Source organism: Capsicum annuum, chromosome 2 (assembly GCF_002878395.1).
Source record: "Capsicum annuum cultivar UCD-10X-F1 chromosome 2, UCD10Xv1.1, whole genome shotgun sequence".
NCBI lineage: Eukaryota > Viridiplantae > Streptophyta > Magnoliopsida > Solanales > Solanaceae > Capsicum > Capsicum annuum.
In genome coordinates this window covers 153,265,334-153,278,063 of record NC_061112.1, presented here as the reverse complement: position 1 = coordinate 153,278,063, position 12,730 = coordinate 153,265,334, and the positions used below count along the sequence as shown (strand labels likewise).

At 29.7% G+C, this 12,730-nt stretch overlaps 1 long non-coding RNA gene and 1 pseudogene across 1 annotated transcript; one reads left to right on the top strand and one right to left on the bottom strand.

Moving 5' to 3' along the window:
* Positions 1 to 1,241: 1,241 nt before the first annotated feature.
* On the top strand, positions 1,242 to 5,943 carry LOC107856194 (annotated as a pseudogene).
* A 5,061-nt stretch (positions 5,944 to 11,004) lies between these two features.
* On the bottom strand, positions 11,005 to 12,730 carry LOC107856196. The gene is made up of 3 exons (XR_001670505.2): positions 12,596 to 12,730; positions 12,304 to 12,367; positions 11,005 to 11,363 (listed from the first exon to the last, which is right to left on the bottom strand). It is a non-coding gene; the product is annotated as an uncharacterized LOC107856196 (long non-coding RNA).

Here is a 12,730-nt window from a genome sequence, read left to right as displayed (position 1 = left end):
TTATTTAATTAAAATTTATTTAAATTAGGTAAGAATTTTAAATTTGATAAATTAATTAATTTAAAATTTAATTAATTTAAATAAATTAATTAGTTAAGAGTTTTAAGTAGTTATTTTTTTACTAATTTAAATTTAAAATTCAAATTAATTAAATTAATTTTAATATTTAATTATTTTTAACGTAATATTTTTTTTATTTTAAAAATAATTATTTTAATTGTAAAAGCATGATTATTCAAATTTTTCTACAATTTATAACTTTTTCTTATTTAATTAAATTAATTTTAATATTTAATTTGTTATGTAACATTTTAAAAATGACTTGGAATTTAATGTAATACCTTTTCTATATTTTTTTTTAAAAAATGACGTGACAGACATGACTGATGTGGAAGAGAGTATGTTACACTCACCAAAAAAGGGTTTAAAATATTATTTTTTAGTAGGTTTAGGGATCCAGATGATAAACATATAAATAAAAATGTTCAATTTACAAAACTGATATAGTATAAGGGTCCATAAGGTCATTTTGCCTTTTTAAAATACCACATAAAAAAAAATATTAAAAAAATGTAACCAATTCAGCTTCTTCCTCACCACCAAAACCGGACCAACTCCTCAACACTGAGACAAGAGCACAAAAAGAATCACCTAAATTTACATCGCTACTAGCATTCCCAGATAAGTCTGCTAACACTTCTCCATCTTTATCCCGCAATTTCACCTCTCTACCAGAATCTGCAATTCCAAAGATTCAACCTTTATTTCCAAAATACAAGCCTTTTCAAAAGACCTCCCCATTACACTCACCCAATCATTCAATTCATCAACAAACTCACAATCAAAATCGCAAAACCAAAACCGCAAATCAGTAGCACCAAATTCCCTCTAACCTTTTCAAGAACACAGCTTTCAACTTTCAATGCCGGATCATTAAAAACCAAATTCGATGGATTAGAGCATACCTTTGATGGGGCTTTAGTCATTTGATCACTTCCAGATGCTTGTTCAATTGAATCACGGTGGGAATTTTGAGAATTACTCCTTAATTTCTCATTTTTCACTGATTTTGGTAAATTAGGTTTCAAAAACTCAATTTTTAAAGTGGAATCGTTTGGAGTTGAATCAATTGGGGCTTTTGCGTTGAAAACACTCCTTACCTCCCCATAAATCGGATTTCATTGAGAATTTTGAGGTTGACCGGAATTTTTCCCATCGCCGGAGTTACGGGTTTTTCCGGCATGGAAAACAGTGTTACGGGTGTTTTTTTTGGCTGGGATTTGAATGGTATGAGCAGAATGATCTCCTCCATCTGTTTCTATTCTTGCATGTTCACGAATTTGTGTTGGAGATGATGGAATTTCATTTCGCAAAATCTGCGATGTTGTCGCGGTGGCTTCAGCATCACTGCTTTCAATTCCATCAATTGAATAACTTTTGTTTTGCTAATTTGGCAGTATGAACTGTAATGGTGCTATAGATTGATGATTTGAGGGAACTAGTTTCTAAGTTGCTCAGTTTTTATGATGAATCATTGATGGGTTTTTGCTCTTTTGGTGTTAATATTGGTTCTTGATAAACCCATGTAGAGTATTGGTGAAAAGATTGGCCTTGGTGTTCGTGGGGCTGTAATGGTGAATGAAGAAAGAAGAAAGGTTTTGGATGGATCACTACAAAAACAAGAATGTTAATTAACATTTTTTTACTAACATTTGAGTTTATTATTTATAACCTGGTGTTCAGGCTAGCTGTTAGTGATGGACGGGAAGATTTACCTAGTATTTTTTTATATGTGCTGGAAAAATTTGCTTTTTTGGATAACTGTGGTGTAAGGAATAACTTTTGCGTACCTCGACTAAATGGTCAAGGAATATTAGGTAACACACGGTTTTTTTTTTTCTTTTGCGTTGTGTTGAGAAAATTTTATTTTTTTTATTTGGAGCAAAAGAATAGGAATTTGCTATTCTTCAAGTAAAGAGAAGAAAAATGAAAATGAGAGTAAAAAAAATTGATTTGAAGTTGAGGAAGAGCAGTTCTTCTAATGGTGATATTAGTACATTTATAAGCAAGTTGAGTGCCGGAGGAGGAGCTGAGGTGGGGTTTGAGCAGATTCAGGGAAGGTTAATTGGGAATGGTGGTAGTAGTGTTGCTTGTTTATATACTCAGCAAGGACAACAAGGTATCAGTCAAGATGCCATGATTGTTTGGGAGGTTTGCTACTTAACTCTCTTGATGATAAATTAATGTATTGGTGTTATTTTTTCTTTTTTGGAGCTGAGTGTCTACTGGAAACAACCTCTCAGAAGTTGGGGCGGAGCTAGGTATGGCCAAGGGGTTTCGACAAAATTTTGCACTTCCTTTTTATCTATATATAATAGATGCTGAACCCCCTATAATTTATTCGTGTGTTCACTTTTTATATCTGAACTTCCTTAGTGAAAGTCCGTGCTCCGAGGCACAGGCACACCCGGTCTCAGACCCCTCTCGTGGGATTTCACTTGCTATGTTGTTGTTGTTGTGTGTGTAATTTCCCTCATTTTTGCATCTAATTCATAGGGTACTTGTCCTGTCCCACCATTACTAAGTTTGGATGCACCCTTGAGTGTGAATGTGCATGAATGTCTTAGAATTGGAATCTGCTATTTGTTGTTCGTTAACACCTAAATGTCTGTAAAAATTGAATCTTGGTGATTGTGTCAAATATGAAATTAGATTGATATGTATGCTTACTATAACTCTTTGGGCATCATTTTAGAGTTCATTATGGTGATTTGAGTTGGGTGCTCAGGAATAGCGCTGAGTTTAGTTAAAGGATTTTGCTGCACTGTACTGTCATTATTGGAATAGCATGTAATGTTAATAGTTGAACCTTCATAGTAGCTCATCAAAGATTGATTAGGGAAGTGTAAAAGGATGAATATTCTGAAAATGGATCACATTTCCAGACTGCTGTATTTCTTCTTGTACCTTTTTGTTTGCTTTTGGGTTGTGGTGAATCTAATAGTTGAATCTTTTAACAGTTTACACATGCTATTTTGTTCTCATGCTCCTTCAATTCATCAGCTGGGGTAGCTGTCTTAGCAAAAGTAACTTTCCTGCTGAAAACTAAACACCAAATGGTAATTCACTCAAACACCTTCATCCCCGGGCATTTCTGGAATTTTAATTGGAGTTCTACTTCATGTGGTTACCATCATCGTTGAGCGTCAAAATTGTGTAGGAAAGCCGAAAGTGTAGCTATTATCTCTTGTTTCGTTTTATCTGTTATTTGACAAACGATAAATTAATTTGTTCTTGTCTATTGGGTCAGTTTATGACTTGGTTGGAATGTTTCTACTCTAGAATTATTGTTCGAGAAGCAATACAGTCCTATGTGGAGTATTTGATGGGCATGTCATATGGTTGCACAAAAAGTTTGAGATTATATTCCAATTTTGCTGCGTTCAGAGTGGGAAACTAAAACCTACGGTGATAAAAATTCTGTATCTGAGAACAGAAATACTGATGGAGGCTTGCATTTTGACGGCATTGTGGATGATGATTTGGTCGAATCAGTGGAAGCTTAGAATGATGAAAATTTCCCAGAAATCCATCTGCCACTTAAGAGGTCAATGTTAAGGGCTTTTAGATCAATGGTTAAGGAACTGAAGTTACACCCCTCAGCTGCTGTTACTTTGATAGTGCGGTAGTTACCATAATCTTGGTTTCATTTAGCTTCAGCTGGAATTGGTGCATTTAAAACTAGAGTAAGTTCATTGAGGCTGGAAAAACAGTGTGGTCCATACTTGTCAGATATGCATGTTTGGGATCATTGTGCATTAGCATCTAAGTGCATGTATTTTATTTGCTTCTTCTGTCAAAAGAAGGATACAATAGTTTCTTCTAGTAAGTAATTCAGTATCAAAATCATTGTTACTTCTAGAGGACCTTGGTCAGTCCGCATATATGGAAAACTGGAATTTCTGGTAAATATACTTTAGCATAATGCTTTCATGCTGAAGTCTTCTTCAATCAACACATTTGCATTTGGTCAGAAATGCAGGGCCTTTTCCTTACCTTGCGCATCATATTGCATGTTATCAGTTTGTGTCCTGACTTATTCGAAATTTACTTTGTAATTCTTCCTTAATCAACTATTTTCATGACTTTGCATTTATGTAAAATCATGTGAATTTTGGATTGATGAATATCTCTGTTGACCTGGATATGATGTTGAAACATTTGCTTCCAGAAAATAATAAAGATTGAGTGGGAAGGTTTGCACATGATTCTGCTTTAGCATGGTTATATTTGCATCACTAATTGTTTAGTGTCTTGAAAGAGGGGATAATAACGTATCTGAATGTGCTCAAGGCCAGGATATATTTGTCGGTAATGTTGGTGACTCGAGAGCTGTTTTGGCAACAAGAGATAATGACAACTCCTTAATGGCTGTGCAGTTGACAGTAGATTTGAAGTCTATTCTTCCTAGTCTGTCTGTCTGTCTCTTTCTCTTCCCTGTCCCACCCAACACACACTGGGCACATTAGCTGAAGCTGAAGCTGAAATCGCTTAAATTTATTTCAATTGTTTGAAATCAGTAGTTTGTCTTCCTCTTGTAGGAGGAGCTGCTAGAGTTCATAAGTGTAAAAGAAGGTTTTTTGCACTGCAAGATGAGCCAGAGGTTGCACATGTGTGGTTGCCAAACTGTGACTCTCCAGGTTTGGCAATGGCCGGCCAGAGCATTTGGTGATTTTTGTCTCAAGGATTTTGGTTTAATTTCTGTGCCGGATGTGTATTACCACCACATTACCGAAAGGGATGAGTTTGTCCTCCTTGCATCTGATGGGGTACTTTATCTCATGTTGTTTAATCCTCTCTCAACCATACAGAAAACATACATCGTATTCTTTGTGATACCACATGTACATTTTTGGCTTTGTAATATTGACTTTCGAGATGTAGGTTTTGGATGTCCTTTCTAATAAGGAAGCTGTGGATATTGTGGCCTCCGCTCCCAGTCGTGCTACAGCTGGCCGAGCTCTTGTTGACTGTGCTACTAGAGCATGGAGACTAAAATATCCAACTTCAAAAAATGACAACTGTGCTATAGTGTGCCTTTACCTAATGAGGTATGATCATGGATTGTTAGTGTTTGATTTCTTTTGTTTATCTAAGGTGGTTTAGATTTTGATGTGATCTAGTTTGTTGGTAGTTGTATTGCTGCACTCCAGCGTTTGTCTCTCTAATTTATGCATCAGCGCTGGTCATATCTGGAAGTACTCCAGCATGCCATGATATTGTATACTGGTCAGTTTGCGGATTATTCGACACAACTTGAGCACCATGATCTGTATGAGAGACTCCCAATGCTTCTCCAATTCCGGTGTCTCCGGTTTGGTTGTTATTGTTTCCCATAAGATCATCAAAGTCTAACAACATATCAAACGCTCCATCTAGCCCAGTAGTGGCCTCTCATGTGATGGATATGGACACGAGTGGCTGTGGCTGTTTGCCTGAGGGATCAAAACAAAGTGTATGTTCCACCTGCTGTCTGTAAGCCATTTTCTCCTCTTGTATCCTAGTAACTGCATACACTTTTAATCTTTTCTCTTCAATGAGCCTCTCAAATTCCGCTGATCATTATATTCCAGCACTACTTGCCTCATCACGTCAGATCCGAGAATTTTCCTCATCTTGGATACAGGAAAATGGCGAGCAAATGGGCAGACTTTTCTTTTGGGATAATTTCCTCTGATTGTTTCGATTTGTGGATTGCTAGCTATTCGTGGTGCTTGACTGGGCAACGGTGAATTAGAGTTATTGTGTTCACCGGCTGCCCTTGAACAACTCACTTCACCGTTCGCCATTGTTATTTCTTCATCTTGGGATCTTGGGCTCAGCTGATTTATTTTTGCACATAATTAAAATAATATTATTACTACGAGATAAATAGTTTGACTATTAACGTACGGGTAATCACACTAATTATCGTTACGAGAATAATTATAACAATTAATTTGACATCTTTTGAATTTTTAAATGTAAATAAATTTATTTTTTAGAGTAATTTTTGTATATAATCTTAAAATATTTTAAATTATCAATTATTATGATTTCTTATACAAATACATAATTTTGTTTCAAAAATTTAATTCACAATCAAAATTAAATTTTATAAATGTATAAATTAATAAAAACTGTAAAAAATAAAATTTGGTGAGCTTATATTACTGTTTTTTTAGATTTTTTTGTCTCGATTTATTTGATACAAATATAATTTAAATAATCAATCATATTTTTAATATGTTTTTAGATATTTTAAGTTTACTATTTTAATTTATAATATTTTTTATGTAATTTTGAAACAATATACGTTACTCTCGCCGTTCAAATTTTTGTGGCGTTGTTAGTCAATTAAATTTTTAAAATAATTTAAGTTTTTAGTTATTGTAATTTATAATATTTTTCTTTTATTCCAATTTAAGTGGTATTGCTATAATTTCGAGAATCAACCAAATATTTTATATCGTTTAAATTTTTTAAGTTGTTAATTATTGCGATTGATAATACTTGTTACGTATATTTTTGAAATACATAACGGATTAATCTTTTTAGATATTTTAAGTTGTTAACGGAGTATTTTATAATACATTTATATATTATTCTCCTTATCCAAACTTTTGTGGCATTGATAGTCAATTATATTTTTTAATTATTGTGATCTATAATACTTTTTTTCTATTTCAATTTAAGTGTCATAATGCTTAGATGACCACAATAATTAATTAGGGGTGGTATAGTAAAATTACGATTGAGGCAGATTAGTATACGTGTTTTAAATGACGTATAAATTATAATAACTAATTAGAAATGAAATAACAAAATTACAAAACTTATTAGAAGTGATATAACAAAATTACTATAAAATATATTTGTGAAAAAAAATTAAGTAGCCTCACATAGGACGTCAAGTTAATTTAGCATTAAATATTGTTAATTTTTTAATATTTAGATGACTTTATAATATTTTTTTAATATTAATTTTTTAATATTTAGATGACTTATAATAATTAATTATAAATGATATAGTAAAATTACGGTTGAAGCGAACATGTCATAAATATTTATTTTTATAATTAAATATTATTAATTTTTTTGATACGTAAATAATATATAATAATTAATTAAAATGATATAGGCCAGTAAGCAGTCATGTTGACGTGCTCTTGCTGGCTCTTTCCATCTAATTAGATAGTAATATTAGGCAAGCATTTGGTCTTGAATAAAAAGTAGGGGAAAGACAAAAACAGTCTCCCAATCAAAAGAAAAAAAAAAAAAGACACGAAAATGTCCATGAATACGAAATCCCATTTTTTAGCCATTCGCTAGTTAAGTCGCTTTCTTTGATTTTTTATTTTATTTTATTTTATTGATATTGTATGTTTTGTTTTACTTTTGCTGTTGCTCTGTCTATTTATTTTTTTTTAATTATTATTATTATTATTATTATTATTATTATTATTATTATTATTGTATAAATTGTATTTGCTTTTTGTTGGTTTTGCACTATTGTTTTTTTTATTTCTTCTAGTTGTGTTTACTTCTGTTTTCCCTTTTTTGGGTTGCTCATTTTTTTCTAAAAAACTAATATTTTTATTTATTTTTTTAATTTTATCAACAAAACAATCAAATAGATTTTGTAGTTCTCTTTTAAGTTAATTAAATACTAATTTATAATATCGTAACCAAATAAAATTTTGTATTTTTTTGATATACAATTTTTTAAAGATAACATATTTTAATGACTCATATACATGTTTTAATAAATGATGATATAATTTTACACACATTTTGTACATATACATATTCTATATAATAGTTATACAAAAATGATACAGTTTTTATACAGATTGTATATATGTGTATAATACAATAATTATAATGTTTCTATGCACATTTTATACATATATAAATTTTATACAACAATGATACAGTTTCTATATGCCTTATATATATATAGTTTTTATACACATTTTATACAACAATTATACAATTTTATAAACATTTTATACAATAATCATACAGTTTCTATACACATTCTAAACATATATGGATTTTATACAACAGTGATACAGTTTCTATACACCTTATATATATAGTTTCTATACACATTTTATACAACAATTATACAATTTTTATACACATACTATACAACCTTTAGCTGCAATTATTATTCGAATGTATATTTTATACATCAACTATAAAGTACTATACACATTTTATACAATATATATATATATATATATATATATATATATATATATATATATATTTATATAACAATTATACCGTTTTTATATAATTATATTTAATTATTATTTTTTACCAATAAAAAAAATAAAATATTTTTCAGTTAAAAATTTTATAGCAAAAAAAAGAGTAAAAGGCCGAATGGCCAAGGGAAGGGGATGGCCAAAAATGGCCCAATGGACAATGGGAAGAGGGCTCAAGTGTCCATATGCCCAAACTTGGGATATTATTTTTGGGGAAAATTTCAGAAATAACAATATAGAGCCTTAATTGTAATTTTTATAGCAATAGTTTCATAATTACGAAAAATAGTAAATTGTATATTGTATTTAAGTAAATTGTTACTATACAAATATATATACCACAAGATTTACTGTCCTTGTTTTACTCAAATTAGTTGAGTTAAATAATGAATAATTATCCATCTAATTAAATTCCCAAAATTATTCTTATTTAAATTAGTAGATTTCTTTTCCAAATCAACCTCAAATAGGAAGGTTATTATTTGCATGATCTTCAAAATTTCAAAATATTATTCTCTTGTATCTCTAACTTTTTTTCTTGTTAGTTTTTCCAATTTTTTTTTCTTTTTCATTTTTTTCTTTCCACTTTATTTCTCTCTTCTACTTCTCTCTTCTTTTGTTTTCCCTTTTTCATTTATTTATTTATTTATTTATTTATTTATTTATTTTTCTTTTTTTTATTTTATTCACTTTTGTTTTTACACTTCTATTTTTAGTTTTCAATTCTCTTTCTTTTTTTCCTTTTTCACTTTTTTGTTAATTTATATTTTTTATTTTTGTTTTTTCAATTTTTTTTACTCTTCTATCTCTATCTTTTATTTTTAATAGACAAATATCTATATCACATATACATATTCAAAAAATATACAAAATAAATAAACATACAGATCTGCATATATATTTACGGTAAAAAACATACATATATATCTGCATATATATTTACAGAAATACATATCTGACTTCACATGTATATAAACATATAGGACACAAAATCTGTATAACAAAAATGAAAATTTATACATATACATATAGATAGTAAAAAAATACATGATGCATATCTTAAACAGTAAAAGGAAACAAATAAGTACATATATTACCCTCTAAAATGACATATCATTACAATTCAAAGATAAATTCAACACCGTATAAAATACATATAGCTCTGCATATGTATTTATAGAATATATACCCGATCCATATGTATATTCTTATTTTATATGAGTCACCTTTGTATTTCGCAAATACATATGAAGATATATAGTATAGTAATGTTTGTTATTGTTTAATATGAATATGGTATGTATTTCGTAAATACATATGTATGTTTTGTACTGTAAATACATATTCAAATTTGTATGGCTATGCGTTTTGTATGTTTTTTGCATGTGTATGTGATATATATATTTTATTTTTCAAAATAAAAGTTGGAGATATAAGAGTAAAAAAAGGAAAAAAAAAAATAAAAATAAAAAAAACGAAAAAAAGAGAAGTGAAAAAGAAAAAAAGAGGAAGAACGAGAAATAGAAGTGTAAATATGAGAAAAAAATAAAAGGAAAACAATAGAAAAGAAAAAAAGATATGAGAAACGACAAAAGAACGAAAAAGGAAAAAAAAAAAAGAAAAACAGAAGAGAGAAAATAAAGTGGAAAGAAAAAATGAAAAAGAAAAAGAAATCAAAATAAAAAAATAAAATGATAAAAAATAAGATGAAAAAAAGCTAACAAGAAAAAAAGGTAGAGATATAAGAGAGTGAAAGACGGTAATGATATTTTATTTTGAAATCTTGAAGATCATTATCTTCAAATATGAAAAATAAAATAAAAATAAAATAAAAAATAAAAAACAAAAAAGGAAAAAAAAAAGAGAAATAAAAGAGAGAAAATAAAGTGAAATTAAAAAAATGAAAATAAAATAAAATAAAAAATAAAATGATAAAAAAAAATAAGATGAAAAAAAAGGGGTAAAAGATATTGCTATATTTGAGGGAGGTGAAATAGTGACGTGAAAATAGAAAAATGTAAAGTAGTGAGAGTAAAACATGCACTTGCCTAGTTAATGAGTAAATTAATGTTACTCTTTCTATAAAGAGTAATTTTACAAAAGTGTTGCTATTTATTGTAATTATAGTCTTAAGTATGCTACTTTGTGTAAAAAAAAAATTATTTTTTTTAAAGGACTATACAATGTCCTTTACCCTAAAAAGTATTCACGTCATTTGAAATTCTCAAAGTTGAAATCATATTTAATTATACTTTTTGTGACTATTATTTAGAATGAATGTACTTGATTTGTAAAAACGTCAGTTTTTAAACACTTATATGCTGAATTAGAGGACAAGGACATGAATAAGAAGTTGTATAGATTAACCAAGGTGAGTGAAAAGGTTCATGACCTATATCAAGTGAAGTGCATCAAGGACAACAAAGTATTGGTGAAGGAGGCATTCATTTGACAAAGATGATAATCATATTATTCGTCAAATTTTATCTTTTATTTTAAAATTTAAATTCAACTGTGTAATTTTAACCGTGCAACCAAACATGTCGTCGCAATCAGTGTAATTACTAAGTTGTGCAATTATTATCTTAATAATTACATGTCACGACCCAAAATAGGATCATGACCGGCGCTAAGGAGTTTAGGACTCCAAAGCAAGCCTTGTCAAAATTCTACAAAAAATTGGGCAGAATTTCCCCTGTTTTGGGGCCTACCAAGAAAATTTCCTGTCTCAATTCAACCACAAAACAACCTAACATCACAACCACCACACAAACACCAACACATCTCACCATAGATCATCAACAATTCACCAGTACCACTAACTAACAATGCGAAAACCATCTCCAAAGATGAGAAAAAATTTAATATTCCAAACTAACGAAAGACTCAAAACTCTATAGACATGACTATGGAGAAAACTAAGAGTTTTCAAGAAAAAAAACATAACAAATAAATAAACTATAGCCCACGTGAATAATTGCGGGGCTCACCAGGAATATGCTACTCGAATCCTCTAGCCAACGAGATCCTCACCGTCACCTGCATTCTCTGAAAAATAATAGAGAGGAGTGAGACGCTAGCCCAGTGAGTAATAACACTTAACCACAATTGTTTTAATAGGAACAAGTCATAAAACATCATGAAATAATGCTCTTTCAGAAAACAGTAACGATAAATAATATCATTTTTTCATGTAAACAATTAGTGAACCAATAGTTCAGTAATAAACTTTGAAAAACATCATATCATATCAAATATTACATATTTGGGAGGTTTCCAAGAATGAATCATGTAATCAGTATGACATTCTTCTTCATTAAGAATAACCCAAAACAGTGGAGCCCTCATAAAGGAGTCAAATCATATCAGTATCAGTATGCTAGTTCTACCTTTCCACTAGCGAGGGATGTAACATTCATCAGTAAATACAAGGTGCACCAGGTCTAACGATCCCGCCGCTAGCTACGAGATTCAAATCAAGGTCTACTCCCATTTATAAATTCTTTGTAAACAATAGAATATTCATATGAAAGCATTTTTCAGAATAATACATATTATTTAAAGTTCATATCAAATCATGTTACATATAAATTTGAATAAAAACACATGTCAAAAATACTTATTTCTCATGTAAGTAAAAATATTCACCGTAATAATATCATAAATAACCATTTCAATATCATATCAAGTTCATATATCAAATAACCATTTCAATATCATATCAAGATCGTATCTCAAATAACTATTTCAATATAATATCAAGATCATATCTCAAATAACCATTTCACTATCACATCAAGATCATATCTTAAATAACCATTTCAATATCATATCAAGATCATATTTCAAATAATCATTTCAATATCATATCAAATAAAGGACTTGTCCTACATGCAATTTCAAAGTATATCATAACTCATTGTTTCATTAAAAACATGTATAAATATGCATTTTAATAAACACAAATCGTGGTAAGATTGCTACTCACTGTACAATTTTTGAAATACCATCTTGTCACCTCGAACAATTAATAGGACTCCCTTCGATAGAATCTAAAATCATATCATATCAATCTCAAGTTAATTCTCTTATTTAGGCTAATTTTGTGATAAAATTAGACTACCCAACCCTCAAAGTTCATAATAACTTCCAATTTATCAAACTTTGTATCCGAAATAACCCTTACGGTGCATAATTCTTACCTTTAGCAATAAAATTTCACTACCCAAAATGAATTATCAAGGCTAAAAATCACGATAAATATGTAAAAAAGGATTTACCTTAAACCCGATAGAAGTCTCATTATTTTCCCTCCTTTTTTCCCTTACTCCTCCTCTTCTTCTCTACCTATTCGGCTTGTTTTTTTTTTCCTTGGTTGGACGTGATGTTTGCAGCAACCTTTCCCCAACCTTGCT